General features: G+C 43.8%; 1 protein-coding gene across 1 annotated transcript in view; it reads left to right on the forward strand.

Moving 5' to 3' along the window:
• Nucleotides 1-15,021, forward strand: part of LOC138566243 (protein SPT2 homolog) — a 133,239-nt gene extending 118,218 nt beyond the window's left edge. Inside the window, exons 2-4 of the transcript XR_011301879.1 lie at nucleotides 11,330-11,403; nucleotides 11,745-11,903; nucleotides 12,170-15,021. The gene's annotated coding sequence lies outside the window, so the exon portion shown is untranslated. The remainder of the gene's footprint in view (nucleotides 1-11,329; nucleotides 11,404-11,744; nucleotides 11,904-12,169) is intronic.
• Nucleotides 15,022-15,852: the final 831 nt, after the last annotated feature.

The raw sequence follows: 15,852 nt of genomic DNA on the forward strand, positions 1-15,852 counted from the left end.
TGGGGGCCCGGTCCAGTCCGTCTTCCGAACCCTGCGCATCACCTTAGAAGAGGTCACAGCAGCGCGAACCAGGCCAGCGCCTCCGTGGGAGCCAGGTGAGCGTAACAATAGCATTAATGCGTGAAATACTAGTTACCCCGCATAAGGTGGTGGTATGGGCGTAATTTGTGACAGTTTCATAGCAGACAAGGGCAGCACACATGGTAGCCATTTTAGCATTAGTCGTCACAAGTGACCCGGGCATGGTGGCAATGATGGCAGCTTTGTAGGCAGCAGTTAAGCAAGTGGGGGCAATGATATTACAGATGGAGGTTCCCACGGTTAATGCATACATCATAGGCACAGCAGTATACATAGCAGAGAGATGTTGGTGCATCCTTCGGCGCAGATTACAGTTTTTTACGGCAGTCTTTAATGGCAATCAATGCAACTGGTGGGTACTGTCTATAGCGTGGCTGGTTGTGTTGGGTATCCAGCAGTGGCTGCTGGATGGGCGGTTCTCGATTGGCCGTGCTTCAGGCGTGGAGCAGGGAACAGTTGGCCCATTTACCTTTTACTTTAAAACTTTACTTTTAGAGATTTATTACGTGCATCCATGGACCCTGGGGCTAGAGGGCGCAACAAGACATATACAACATAAAAACAAGTAGGCCCTGGGGAATCCTATATTCAGCTGGCAAAAAAGGCTGCCTATGTGAACAGATGAGTTTTCAGTTTCTTGTTAAATGTTTCAGTGCACTGCAGGCATCTCAGCTCTGGAGGCAGACTATTCCATCCTTTTGGGGAAATTGCCGAGAAGGCTGTGTTGGACACTCTAACAGTACGGCATTTGGGAGTAGTTAGAAGATTCTGTTTATTAGATCTTAATAATCTGTCATAGGATCTTGTGCCCAGTAGTTGTTGTAGATATCCTGGCATCTTATCCGATCTACACCTCTGTACAATGGTTAGGATTTGAAAACGCTTCAGTCGGTAGCCAGTGTAGAGAGCGTCTGGCCAATGTGACATAGTCCCTGTGTTTGAACTCCATCACTACTCTGACAGCTCCATTCTGACAAACCTGGAGTTTATTCTGGCTAGTTTTATCAATACCTATGAGTAAACTGGAGCAGTAATACATTTTTGCCCCGATGATTGCTCTAGCCATCGTTTCTGCATTGTCTAAGCCGATCGAGGGTCTTAAGTGAGCCAGCAACTTTATATAATATGCGCATGATGACACCAGGCTGCTTACAGATGGTCTCATGGTAAGATGCTGGTCAAGCACTACTCCAAGAGTTTTCACATTCTTCAGAAGAGCCATAATTTCTGTCCTTATGTGAAAACTCTCATATGCCATTCCTAGTTTCTGTCCATACAAAAAATTGCAATTGTCCGTGGACAAGTACAAACCCTCCTAACATTTGAAATATGGATTGCGCTTTTAAGTGCCACACAATCCCTTCCAATGCGGAAACTGCTTAAAGGATGTGATCTAGACAAAGAACAGTTTTTGTTACATTTTATTTTAAAAAAATGTTTTAGTCTTTATTCATAAACTAATTATAATCATCATGAAAATACATACACCAAATAAGAGATAAGAAACATTTGCAAGCAATTTTAAAAGCCAACTATAAAAAACCAACTATAAGAAACACACCTCACCAACCAATGATCTCATATCTCACACCATTCATCACATCTACTTTCATCCCCATTCATACCAAAAAACATTTGTACTTGTGCAATAACCGCAATATCTATTAGTCTGTTCTACAACTGGAACATCTATCTATATCATAGATTTTTCACTAATAGACATTGTTTATTGTCTGCTAAAGTGCATCGACATGCTTTTTCTTCAAAGTGGTATATGTTGTCAAAATTGCTTTAAACCTATATTGATTGCCAAATTTTTCTATGTAAACCCAAGTCATGGCCAACTCAAGGTGGAGTGGGATCTAAAGTTATGTCTTACAAATTCCATCCAGTGCACCTCATCAGGACATGTACTTATAGAAATACAATTGTTGACAATGATTCAAGTTGGTGTGTGTTGAATTCTCTTATCCAATAATTATTATGTAAGATCTCGCAGATTTTAAATTCCAAACTTCTGTGAGTCAGATGGATTACCATTAACTTGTAGTTGTGGAGCAATAAGTATGCCAAAAGTTCATCGCCATTTGATAGGGAAATTTCTGTGCCATTTCCCAGGCCGAGGCCTCACGGCAGATAATAGTTCCTTTGCTTGAGACTCTATTCCATCTCGCAGAATCGCCTTGTCTACTTCAAGGTGAAAAACCTCAAATGGGAGACCAAAGGAGAAGGCGACGGGGAGATGGTGAATCAATCACCCAGATATGTTTGCCGAGTAGATATGCTGCCAAGCTTCCTATGGTATTCTGCCCACTCTGCCGTGATCCCGTTAGCTGTGCTGCATCCGAATGTTTTTTTCACGGAGGGACGCCACTTGATGCAGTTTCCTAGTTTCTGTAGCATACGAATAGACCCAATTACCATCAGCTCGGTCATCCATGACTCAATGAGGTTTAATACTTTGTTAATTTCTGTTTTATCCAATTCATAATTCCCGGTAAGGGGGACGACACATTGCGTGTTGTCGGCATAATTCGTAAAAACTACACCCTCATGCTCCAGCCTAGCAAACGGTGGGACAGTGAAAATATTATAATAACACGTTGAGGTGCATGCCCCTTGAGGGACCGCATGACCAATATTAACTGGTACTGATTCAGCTTCTCAAAGGTAAACCCTACTTTCGCGATTGCCAAGAAAAGATGACACCAATTGAATAGCAATTGGTGAAAAGTTTGCAACTTCAGTTAACCTGGTGGACATGATTGAATGGTCCACCAGGTCAAAAGCAACCAATAGATCCAGCAACATTAGTAATGAGGCTTCATTCCTGTCCATATAAGTAAGTAGATTAGATTTAAGCTCAAGGAATGCAGTCTCAGTACCAAACCCCACTCGAAAGCCCAATTGATGGTCATTAAGGACGGGATGGGTTTTAAGATGGGCTGAGATTTGTTCGTACGCCACACGATCTAGGATTTTCAGTAGAAAGGCGGTATTAGTAATAGGCCGATAACTACTAGGCAAATCGGGTGACAATCCAGGGTTTTTCAGAATTGGCATCACCCATGCCTTTTTTAGATCCTGGGGAACCATACCGGTTGTCAGAGGTATTAATAAATGTACATATTGCTCCTAACAATGTGGGCGGGCATGATTTAATAATCATTGTTGAGTACATCTCATTTTTGCATTTGGTGGGTTTGAGCCGTTTAATGATAGTATCCAGTTCATTTAGTGGGTTTTGTTTGTTTCTCTTGTGGCAGATCATGCAGGTTTTCGGGTATGACCATGTCACAGTGTTATGGGGTGATTTTGTATTTCGGTGTTCACGTTTCTCACAGTGCAGGGCTTTACTGCATGTGGAGGTAAGCATGGCTGCAGCGCGGCAAGGGGTGGGAGCTTCTAGGTCTATTCTGCGGATGATGGGAGGGTGGAAGGGGCTCCATTTAGGTGGGTAACAGGTTCTCATCTGCATGCAGCGGTTTCTTCTAAATATGGGGAGGGGCTGGTGATGTTGGGGCAGACCAGCTGTTGGGTGGAGGAGGCCTTATAGTGATAAGCTTTGCTGGATTAGTGATTGGGATATCCTTTTTTGGCAGGCAATGCCTTGCTGTCTGGCCTGCGGAAGCTGGGCACATGTGGACAGTGTTGAGCGGGGTAAGGAAAGGTGAGGGCTTGGGGAGGTTGGTCTGGGATGCTGCAAAGGGTTGTGAGGTAGAGCTTAACTGCTGCGTGCCATAATTGGAGTGCAGTCCGGCTAATACCACAGGTAGTTTGCAAGGCTTACCTTGGAAGTAGAATATTAGTGCAGTATTTGGCGGGATATTCAGTTGGGAGGCCCTGGAGTGTGGCGCTGGTACTGGTGTCACGCAGTAGAGACATTCTCTGGCCTTAAACGGCAGCCCTCACGGCAGAATTTTGCTTCCTGTTTAAAAATGGTGGTAGCCCAATTAGGGATTTGCAGGGAGCCCGGCATGGCATTATGGATCCCTAGTTCCTTGGATATTATAGCAAGGGCCATCTTAGTCGTTGCAACCTTGTTGTTTCTGTTCTTCATATCCATAGGCTGTTGCAGGCATGAGGGTCAAGGTTGGGGCTACGGGGCTAGTCAGTTTATGAGGGGCAGGTTTGGATTTGATAATAGCCATCATTGATGTGATGGGTCTTCGCCAAGATGAACTTTCAGACACTGCATTGGTATTCACGGATGCAGAGAAAGCGTTGGATAGTCAATTGGTAGATTTTGCAAAAAATGGGTTTTGGGATTAATTTTCTCCAGGCTGTTAGTTGTCTACATAATGCAACAAAGGCCAAGATTTGGGTGAATAATGTCTTATCTGACTCATTCACTCTTACGTGAGTTTTATTCAATATTGCTTTGGAGCCATTTTCGGCTTATATTCTATGCGTGCAAGGTATTAGCGGTTTACAATTCGGGGAAAATGTCAGAAACTGAAGTAGTGGATCCTGTAGGAGTGAAGCTGGCCCACCTAGCCCCCTAAGCCTGCCTGCTCAACAATCCAGCTTCTTTAAAACTATTGGCCAGGCAAACCCAAGGGGAAAGGGGAATGGAGAAAACAACAAAAGACAAGAACTCCCACTGCAGGTACTTCAGACTGTCTTTTCGGAAAGTTTTTGACTCAGATGGGATGTTCCTAAAAAGGAAATACAACTTTTAATAATCAATCTTCTAATCATTACTGTTGACTCTCTATATTATATTTCCTCCATTTACATTTACCTGTTGCCTATGCTTGATTTGCCAATAGGCTGCTTCTGAAAGGTTTATGTTGACTGTAGATACTCTAGCGATATCCCTTCTCTTTGTCTTTCTGCTCTCTTGCTCTCCTTAGTATCTGGTAATCTTTTTTCTTTAAAATAAAATTAATATTGTTGTTATTATTGTCTATTATACCTTTTGCCGGATGCTCTAGGAATCATATACTCTCTATAACTATGTGTAAGTAATTACCTTCTGTATTCTGAAGAACCTTTGTAAAATATTCTGCTGTAAACTTTTATACTCCAATTTCACATACAGAGTGCTTTTTCAATAATGTCTCTTGCTACTCGTGTATTTCTTCTGAATTCTTTCTTTATCAGGGAGAAAAACTATTGCTCACAAAAACGCTGCGTAATCAGGATACTACGCTGTCCTTAAATCGTTTTTCTATTCCGTCACGAACAACGGATAAAAACGAGGAAAACATTGAAAGTCCAAAAATGGCCGCGACGCATGAGTTACATCGTTAGGTCCTTTCCTCAAAACCGCGCTTGCGAATCCAAGGAAAAGCACGGCGCAGGCTTGAAAACAAACAAACCTGAAGTTAGTTAAAAATATATTAGATGTTATGTTAAAGGTTTTAAAAACACGACGATTCGAACCGCGCGCCTTATTAGTATTAAAGATAAGATAAAATGTACACAAAAATGAATTGCTGAATCTTCTTATATATTGTCCATTAAAAATTCATTGCCCAATTTATTATAATACTATTAGGATTCTATTGTTCCAAACAAAAATGAAAAGCTCAATATAAAGTCTTTGAATTATTAACATTTCAAAAATATTTAATCTTCACTTAAAAATTCAGAAGTCCACTTAGCTGTAACGCTCACCTGATTCCCACGGAGGCGCTGATCCCGGCTGGGCTGCTATCGTTTCTTCAATTGAGAAGCGTAGAGCTCGGACGACTCTCAGGACTGGGCTTCCTCTTATCGAATGTCTGACTTGCAGGGTAAGTTTTCTGCAGGTGGAAGAAAAAGGGTTACATACCGTTTGATGGGATTCCTTCTCCCACCAATCGCCAGTTTCTCCCACAGCCTAGCTTTCTACTTGTCTCGGCGAGCTCTCACCTTAGGCGTATAGGTGCTGAGCTCTCCATCCTGCGTCTGGTGCAGGGGTGCGTGGATTCCAGTTACGTCACTGGATGAGTTCAGTGTTGAGGCTCAAGTCTTTTGCGGCCTTAGTTGTGGCACTGGTGCTGGGATGCCGAAGAGCGATGCCACCGTTACTGCACGAGCGGATGCCTGTAAGTATACTGTAGTCTTTAGGCTTTAAAAGATGGGCACCTCAATAATGTCCCTTTTCCTTTGTTTCAGGCCTCGGGATGCTGTGGGCGTAGTTTTACGTTGCCGCTGCACGTGCCGATGCACGTCAGTATAATGTTCGTTGGCCGCTTTTAATGGCACCTCTAATAATGTCCTTTTTCTAGTTTTCAGGTGCCGGGATGCTGCGGGCTTTATATCCGTTGCCACTGCACGTGCCGATGCACGTAAGTATAATGATCGTTGGCCGCTTTTAATGGCACCTCTAATAATGTCCTTTTCCTAGTTTTCAGGTGCCGGGATGCTGTGGGCTTTATATCCGTTGCCACGGCACGTGCAAAAACTGGTAAGTTAAGATGAATGCGACTGCCTTCACCCGAACCCCTTTTTAATTATGTCCTTTGCCTTTCAGGTGCAGAGAAGCTGCCAAAGAGAAGGCCGCGGTTAGCACCGTTGCACTTTTCTAACCTTATGTTTATTCTTTGCAGGTTTTGCCGGTGACTGGATTCCGGGATCTGGTAAGTATTGTTCTGTGTCTTTCTTCATCCACAGGTTGCTGCGCGGAAGCTGAAGATGGCTCTGGACCTGGAATGCAGGAGCCGACTCGGTGAGCGTCCTGCTGCTGCTGCAGAATAACGCGAAGCACGTGTTTTCCATCGGGCGTGGTTTCAATAGCATAGAAGTGCTTCCAGTGTGTGTTCTTCCACCGGTTCCACCCAGGTAAGAAAAGAGTTCCTGAATGGAGGGAATAGTTCCTGATGGCTGGGGACTTCAACCAGACTGGTTTGTTCTTGGTAAATATGCAGCATGGTCTGCCTCAGGTAAGTCCACCCAAGCATTATTACACTGTTTATCAATATGAGCCCGGCGCCTCGGGAGTAGCGCCCATGACATTAGCTTATCAATGTTCATGAAGCTGGAATCTTCTCTGGCTCAGCAACTGAATCTCACTGGAATTCCTCTTCTGCAGACTTCTTCTCTTGTTACTCAACTAATATCAATACTATATTTTTTAGAACTCTTAAAAGGATATAACACTCCTTTAAAATGGAAACTTTAAATGAATTTTACTGGAGCTAACTAATATATGACCTACTCTGATACATACTTTAATGAAAGGCAGTTGAGAATTGTTATTAACATTCTAATGACATCACAATGCTGCATGCTGAGAACTGAAACCAATCATTGTTGTGAAAAAGTTCCACCATCTTGGCTTGGGGGCATTTCATCTTTCTAATTGAAAGTTAGTTAAGGGAAATTGAACAAACTAAAATAAATGCTCTATTCACTAAATTGAAGTTATTTAATATTTCAACCACCTTCCCTTTATAGCTTTCCTGGAATGGTATTTGACATACCCTATTCTCCTAAGAACCTTGTCCAATTGAGGTACAAAATGTGAGAATCTGACAGAAAAAGAAGTCAAAGTACTTTCTTATGCTTGTTTCTTTGTTTATTTGTTTATTTATATAGCGCTCCACACCCAAAGTTATGGGGGCGCAAGTTTACATGTTACACTTGAGATACATTGCTCGCAGGTTACAGTTATAATATAAATTATTTCATATTACAATGATCAAGTACATATGGACAACGATGGTACAGTAAATTTTAGCCTTTACAAGTTGGCTGAACTCTTCAATGTGCAAGTTATGGTGATATAGACATCAACTTTTTTTTTACTTTGTTTTTATTGCAGTTTTAACACATCAAAAACATCAACATTGGGAATAGAACTGTGGTATAGAGCAAAACTTCCCCTTCTCCCCCCTCCCTCCAAAGTCGTGCCCTTATCCTGTACTACTTTTCTCCCTCCCCCGTTGAACGGTGTCTTCTACAAAATACCACAATCGACAGATCTTTCGGTTGTGGTGTGTGGATAGTCTTTCCTTTTGTCGGTAGCTAATGTCTTTGGCCGCCTCTAGGCAGGCTTCCTCTAAATTGCGATAATATCCAGCTGGGGCGGACCCTACAGCAGGTGAGGTTAGTAGTATACTCTGATACCTTTCCTCATCAAACTAGGCTTGACAGGTTTCCATGCCCCTTTTAGGGCTGGATATCCGGTCCCTATGATGTCATATCCGGGGCGTGGCCCCCTAGGGTTTCCCCCGGAAGTTCCGCCTGGGCAAAATCCCACCCCGGAAGTGATGTATGTGTGTTTAACAGGAACTTGGTCTTTAGCGGGGGTATCCACCGGATGTGACATCATGGGGGTTAGTAGGAAGGCCCCCCCAAAGGCCTGGAGTCTGTAGGGGCCCCAAGGGTGCTACCCCCGGATGCCCCCACAAAGAACCGGAAGTGTGGAGCTGATGTCTGAGCGGCGGCCATCTTTTGGGGGTGTAGGGTGTATATATACAGCAGGGTTTTGGGCTGTAGGTACAAGCCAATCCTGAGGACCGGGGGAAACTCTGATTAAACAGCATCAGCGCGAACGGCAGGTGTGGCAAGGTATACATAAGATTGAAACTTTGGGCATTGACCAGGGGCGGTTGTGCTAAAGAGGGTATTTAGTATAGTGTGGCCATGTGTCTACACTTATAATAAGACAGGTAAGAATTAGAAGGAAAATAAATTCGAAAAATGCAAAAAATTCAAAATATATATTTAAATATATAAAAATTGGAAAGGGGAAGCAAGGCCCCGGGTCTCTGCAAGGGTCTCTGTCCTTTCCAAGGCACCCAGGCAGCAAAATGGCATGCACAATAGCCTGCGCAAGCCATGTTCACCCCACACCTCTGACAGCCTTCTATATATATAGAGAGCTCAAAGGCAGCTGTTGGGCACAGCCACATGGTAGCTGTAATTCAACAGGAAGAGGCCCAGAGAGGAATTACGTAGCACTGAGCTCAGCTGATGCAACACAGCTGGCTCTCTGGAGTTGAGCCCCCCGCAGCACTTCCCCTCCTCTCCCAACAACCCCGCTACATGATGGGGGGAGGACGTACGTAGCACTGAGCTCAGCTGATGCATCATAGCTGACTCTCTGGGGTTGAGCCACCCCACAGCACTTCCCTGCCTCCCCCAGCATCTCCTCCACATGCTGGGGGGAGTAAGTACATAGCACTGAGCTCAGCTGATACATCACAGCTGAACCTGGGGGGGTTGAGCCACCCCACAGCAATTCCCCTCCTCCCCCAGCATCCCCTCCAAATGCTGGTGGAGGAGGGGAAGTGCTGGAGGCAGGCTCAGCCCGCAGGAACAGGTGTGATGCATCAGCTTGAATTGCCGGCCGACAAGGCAAGCAGCTCTAGTCGCAAAACACTGGGGTGTGCAATGTCTTGAATGGACAAAGATGTTGAGCATCCGGGTTAATTTCGCAGCTGTTTGCAAAAGCCCACCAGATTTAAAAGCCTATAAGTTCAGTGTGAGGTTTAGACAAGATCTCTTGAGTTTGTGGTGAATTTGTGTGAAGCCGTTCTGACGCTGCCCGGGAAAATGCCTAGCCAGACCAACTCACAAGTAAGGGCCTGTATAATTTATGTATAGATGTAGCATAGGGCAGACTTAATTATTTACAGGAAATATATCCAGACCTTTCACTAGGGGATGTGTTAGGATTTATCCCGGTTCCAGGTACTATTTTACATGTTAACTTGTTTAAAAATATATATATGGGGCTAGGCCCCAATGTTTGTTTGTCATGTGCTGGGGGTAAAAAACGGGTCTGGAGTACTTTCACAGATCCCCTCATTGCGGTTATAAAAAATTAAATATCAAAAAAGCAGGATGCCGTGCGTATATATTCCCAGGGCGGCCCGCACCCGCAAAAAGTTCGGGCCTCACTGGGAATATATACGGATGGCATCCTGCTTTTTAAAACAAGCCTGAAGCGGTCTTTGGGAGGTCCAGTGACTCATATGCAGCCTGCACCATGGGCGTGGGTGGGCGGCCATCTGTTTGTTTGCAATGGAGGGGTCTGGGAAATCAGCCCCCTCCATTACAAATGATCAGATGGGCCCATTCCCATGTTGCAGGCTGCATCCAAGACTCTGTGTCCCCTCTGCAGCCCATACCACGGGTATGGGAGGGGCTGCCATATGTGCAGAGGTGAAGGGGAATATGTGAAACGAAGTTCACAGATCCCTGCAGTTTTTTTTGTTTAAAAAAAGAAAGAAATGCATCCCATCAAGATCCACGCGGCAGCCCTTTTTCGTTGCTCGTGTTAATGGGGCCCTGCAGGGTGAGTAGAGCGGGGTGTCCCCGCTCTACTCACCCTGTAGGGCCAAAAGAAAAAGAAACAACGCAGAGGGCCCGCACCAATAAGGTGACAAGGGCCCCAACGAACAGGGGGGGGGGGGGCTACAGGGTGGGCGGATGGGGTGTTGGTCGCCCTGCTGCCCCATATAAAAAAAATGAAATAAAAAAAACAACGGGTGCCGGGTGGGCTGCGGAGTGGATGCGTACCCTGCTGATCCCCATTTAAAAAATAAAATTAAAAAATAGAAACAGCACAGGAGCCCATACATATGGGGGTCCCATCAGCAACCATGCATTGTTAAATAAATATGTTTTAAAATACAGAAGTAATCCCACAGCTGCAATTAGCGGATGGCTATTTCTGTATTTTAAATCGTGTTTATTCTGCAACACAGTGCAACACTACAAGCCCCAGCGTCAGGGCCTACCTGGGGCACAAAAATGTCCCGGGCACCAACGAGAAAGGGACCGCGACTGTATATGGTATTTTATGCCTTTTGTGACATTGTTTGAATGGTACCCCAGGGGTTATTTCTGATAAAATGTGATGCAAATTGTACATTTGAAGATTATTTATTTAACAATCATGGTCAAAACTATTAGCCTCACAGACCAGTACCCCCGCAAGTTGATCCCCAAGGGTCCCAAGCATGGTGTGCTGTGTTTCTTGTGCGCTAATGCGTCTGTTGCCCCAAAGTTTGGGCATTTGCATTATGGGAGGGAAGAGGCTTATTTATTTATTGTTTCTAGCAGATGAATATGCTCCATGGGATGCCGCTTTGGAGGATGCGTGTATCAATTCCAAAGCAATTATCGACCTCTTGGCAGAATATGGAATTCCTACTATAGATACCTCTGGTGTGTACTTAACACAGAGGCTACTATTAACTGGAATTAATATACATAATGTAGTTTTCTGGCATTAAAACAAGATGATTATCGTTATTATTTAATATTGGGTATTTACAATAACATATGCTGTTTCTTTATTTTCTAGCGGTGACGAGCCTTATGCAGGATCTGAGGGCGCCACTTCTGCGGATGGGCGAGAGGCATTGGGTCTTGTAGCAGGTAATTATTACTGTCACTTTAGATATGTTCATTAAAGGTTGAACCCTGTAAAGCATGTATATTTTTATAGGGTGTCTGATGCTTTCCACAAATTGAGACTTTAGTGTAAAATCTGATTATGTATTTGAAGCATATGTCAGCCATGCGACTCTTTGGTATTTGAAGCATAGGTCAGCCATGCGACTCTTTGGTATTTGAAGCATAGGTCAGCCATGCGACTCTTTGGTATTTGAAGCATAGGTCAGCCATGCGACTCTTTGGTATTTGAAGCATAGGTCAGCCATGCGAATCTTTGATGTAGAACCTGGTAGTAAATGTTTTCATTGATTTTTTTATTGCAGATACACCCATTGTAGGACCAACACCGTCACTGCCCCCATCCGTTCCCCAGGCCGCTGGACCATCAACATCTGATGCCACACACCGACCCCACGCCGGATACCCAACACCTGCGGCGAACCCTTCATTAAAAAGGAAGCACCCTGCCTGGGGTACAGAATGTAAGTATACATAAATTCTCACTGAGAACCCCTCTTTTTTTCTTTTCCATAGCAGGGATTGTTAATATTTCATTGTGTCTTTGTAAAACCCATAACGGACTGTTCATGTTATTCTAGAATGCTGCGCGGGACACATTTTTTTACCTACCAGGTTCTTTAATATTTTAATGGGGATCGTAAACCTTGAGGTTTACCTGAACAATGTATTGTAAAGTATTGCTTGGCCTTTAATATAAAACTAAAACTGTTTTTTTCTTTTATTTTAGAGGCATACGTTACTGCTGAGGAAGAGGTTATAGCGCAACCGTCCTCTGTGACTCCGACAGCTGAACCCCGCCAACTGCAAGTCAGCCGACTACACAGCCTCTGTACAATGCCAGTATTCATAACTCTGTGTTAGATGGGGCAGTAAAGTTCCTTTTAAATAAAAAGAGGCGCTTATCGCTTAACAAGGGGCGGGTGTCTCAAGGGTTTGCAAACGTTGTAGTTCCCATTAACCCAGAATGTGTTATTGTTCCCAACAACCATATACCCCAGACTATTGAATCACCCAGACCTGTAGCAGCTGTGAATGCTAGACCGCCCCAGGAGACACAGATCGGGGGTGTGATTACACCGGGCCCGGAACTCCCAGTAGTGGGCTCCGAAAACCTTTTAGACAGAGGTGGGTTAGCCCGCTGTGGTGAGATCACACCACCTGATTTGTACTCCCCAATTTTCCCCAACCGCATAGGCTCTGGTAATCAGATACTGTGGGCCCCCAGCTGTGGAGAGATCACATCCCCCTGTGCATACTCACCTACGGTCCCCAACCCTGAGATATCTGTTAGTACTTCTGAAGATCTAGAACGTGTGGGCGTCGTCCTAGAGGAGGACCCTATTATAATAATTTCAGATTCCCCCATAAAAATAGAGTCTCAAGACTTCCTATACGCATCTATCATCCATGTATCAGGATATTCCCCAAAACCCCTTGATCTGTCCTACAGGGGCCCCAGCGGTATAAACAAATGATGACGTACAACAGTCATTTATTGTATAGAGTCTAATATACAACCCTTAAATACTCCAACGCCTGTGAATCTCAATACAGCCAACGGCTTTGTAAATATTCGTGCTTCTAAAAGGGGTAGCATTGTAAAACAGTTTTTTCGGCCCCCATGTTTAAAAAAACAGAGAAAGGAAAAGCACTTTTCAGGACTGCATGACAACTCTATATTATGACGCCAGGCCTGGAACCTGAGACATCGATTCGGTAAAAAAGATCTAGCAGATATGCGTAAGCACGTGTCTAAGGCCAAACATGTCCTTTTCACTAGGGATAAAAACATGGTAAACACCACAGCTAAAAAAATGATGAAAAAGTACAGGTCCTCAACTCTTAAAAACAAACTTGAAAAGAAACAGGGGCTTCAAAGCATATACAACACAGGCCTGATTTTGCCGAACCCCCTGAGCCTTTAAGATCAGGGGTGGACCCCGGGACGGGTACAGCCGAGACCTACTTAAATGCAGCGTCTGAGACACAGCGTCTAGTGTTGGAAAACACAAACACCCCCTCAAACCCTGTTAAAAAATGAGGTACTGCTTTAAAAGATTTACTGGCACGCCGTTTTAAATGGCTAGTGTGACAGATGTATCAGGGTGACAGACGATTTTTCATGGAGGCCTTTGAAGACGCTACCCGTAAACCTTATGGCTACTTATTGGTGGATTTAAAGACAAACACCATAGAGGACTACCGATTGCGCACGGGTATTTTTTATCTGGATTTACCGGTCATTTACATATAGAAGCCCTCTAGAAAAACCCGGTGACGATAAAGCAGACCTCATTAGTACCCGCGACTGACTATCATGACAGCACGTATACGTCGGAACTACGCTCTCCTTAAAATGCTAGTAAAGCACCGCCCCAGCAACGCTCGGCTTCTGATGATTTAGTATCGGCTATAGCCGAGATTGCCTTCAATACCATCCGGGGGAATGTCCCGCTATCCGGCCGTCAATTAGGTGTCTTAAAGAAGAAGAAGAAGCTAATCCTCAAGAAACTGGGTTACAAGCGGGCATCCATAAAAGTTAAAAGAAAACTTTTAAAACGATCCGGAGGTTTCATAGGAGCGCGCTCCTAGGCCTTGCATTGCCGCTGATCACCAGGCTTCTAGGGGGCAGTTAATGGAGCACAGTCAGAAGATGTATCTGGTTGACAAGCATTGGTTGGATGGTCTGAGCACACATAACCGGGAAGAGCCTGATATTCGAAAATCAGCAACCCTCTGGATCGATTCTGAAATGCAAAATGTCCCACGCAGGCATGATTTATCAGACTACTACAAAGTTACCATCTATTCTCCAGAAATACTTAACACATTTTAGAGAAGCCGACAATGAGAAGAACAAACTAATAATGTACATGCCCCCTGAAGAGTCCATGAGTCTCAGCAACACAAGTCCCGGACACCCCCTTTCTGATCCCCTGGTAGCTGAAATCCTGAACACCATTAACCCCCGCTATCGTAAGAATGCTGAACTATTGTTGAACAAGATGACCGGTGAGCAGGGTCTGGTACCCTGGAAAGCAAAGTGGGAGTTTGTATATAAAGGCATGACTGTCAAAGGTTCAAGCGTCCATGATTTAGTTCGAAGCATAACCAACCCGCAGGCCTTTGGAAGACACACAAAACCTAGAGACTGGGATCTGTTCATGCAGTCTGCTGCGGACTTAAACATTCCTGCCACTTTAGTGGGAAATATGGGGCATCGCGAACTGCTCGAGACATTGAAAGACACTGGTGTTAAAACCCTGTCCGAGGATGTTGAGTCCCTAGATATTTCCTTAAAAAGAACAAAAAAGAAAAAGGAACCCAAACGCGAGGCCTGGTTTAGTGTGAAACTGTGTTTTCTCTTAATTTTAAGAACCGTGTTTAACCAATGTAGTGTGTCTATGTATATGGGATTATGTATCTGGTTTTATAAGTATGCTCGGACCTGTTGATTAAACAAATGTGCTGTTTGTAATAAAATATGTGTTTATGTAAATGCTTTTATATCTATACCCCATACAGCCTGTATAAACAAAAGTTCTGCTTGTAATAAAATACCATTATTATTTATACCAACCACACGTATTGCGTGTAATTATTTCAAGCATGTCTAGCACAACATTTTGTTTTAAAAAAAAATATAAACAGTACACAAGTAAGAAGGAGACTGTTGTTTAAAAGTACAAGATGTTTTTATTTAGCCCTTTACACGGATCTACTGGTTATTAACACACTTACATTTATGACTAAAACTATATACATTTACAGGTGGCCGGCGATATTTACATTTGTTCACAAAATCCGTCACCATCCGATCATTTTGTCTGAGATCAAGAGAATAGGTTTGCATTACAGACCGCAGGGACTGTTTCTCAGACATTTTAGATACAAAGTAGCAAGCGTGCTGCCCACATGTCACGGCTTCAGAATGCTGCACCTAGGCTCTATTATAATGTAATATGGGGGCTATATGTTTAACATAGTCCAATAGATCACCGTCATGTATAGGGTGGCTTGGAAAACACCCTAGACTATCAAAAAGAGTTATTGCACCCGCGTCTATAAACATAGCTATCCAATGTGTGCCTTCTTGATGCTGGGGATCAGCGTTCACAACAAAGATGATGGGCAGCTCACCAGGTATATTCACACAAATACATGCCTCAAAATGTTTTCACAGCATGTTTGTCTTTACGCAGGATACGCACAATCTGGTAGGTATCCATTACATATCGTACAGCACCTGTCACTGGTTGTTGAGTTCTATGACAGAGTCAAATAGGGCCATAATAATGAGATTCACAGTACTTGGTAAATTTGCTGGAAACCGTACCTCAAGGCGTAAATTACCATTCATAATCAGATTATAATGTCCTGATGATGCATTATCGCGTCTCAAATCAAAAG

Source organism: Ambystoma mexicanum, chromosome 1p (assembly GCF_040938575.1).
Source record: "Ambystoma mexicanum isolate Mex_15411 chromosome 1p, UKY_AmexF1_1, whole genome shotgun sequence".
NCBI classification, from domain to species: domain Eukaryota; kingdom Metazoa; phylum Chordata; class Amphibia; order Caudata; family Ambystomatidae; genus Ambystoma; species Ambystoma mexicanum.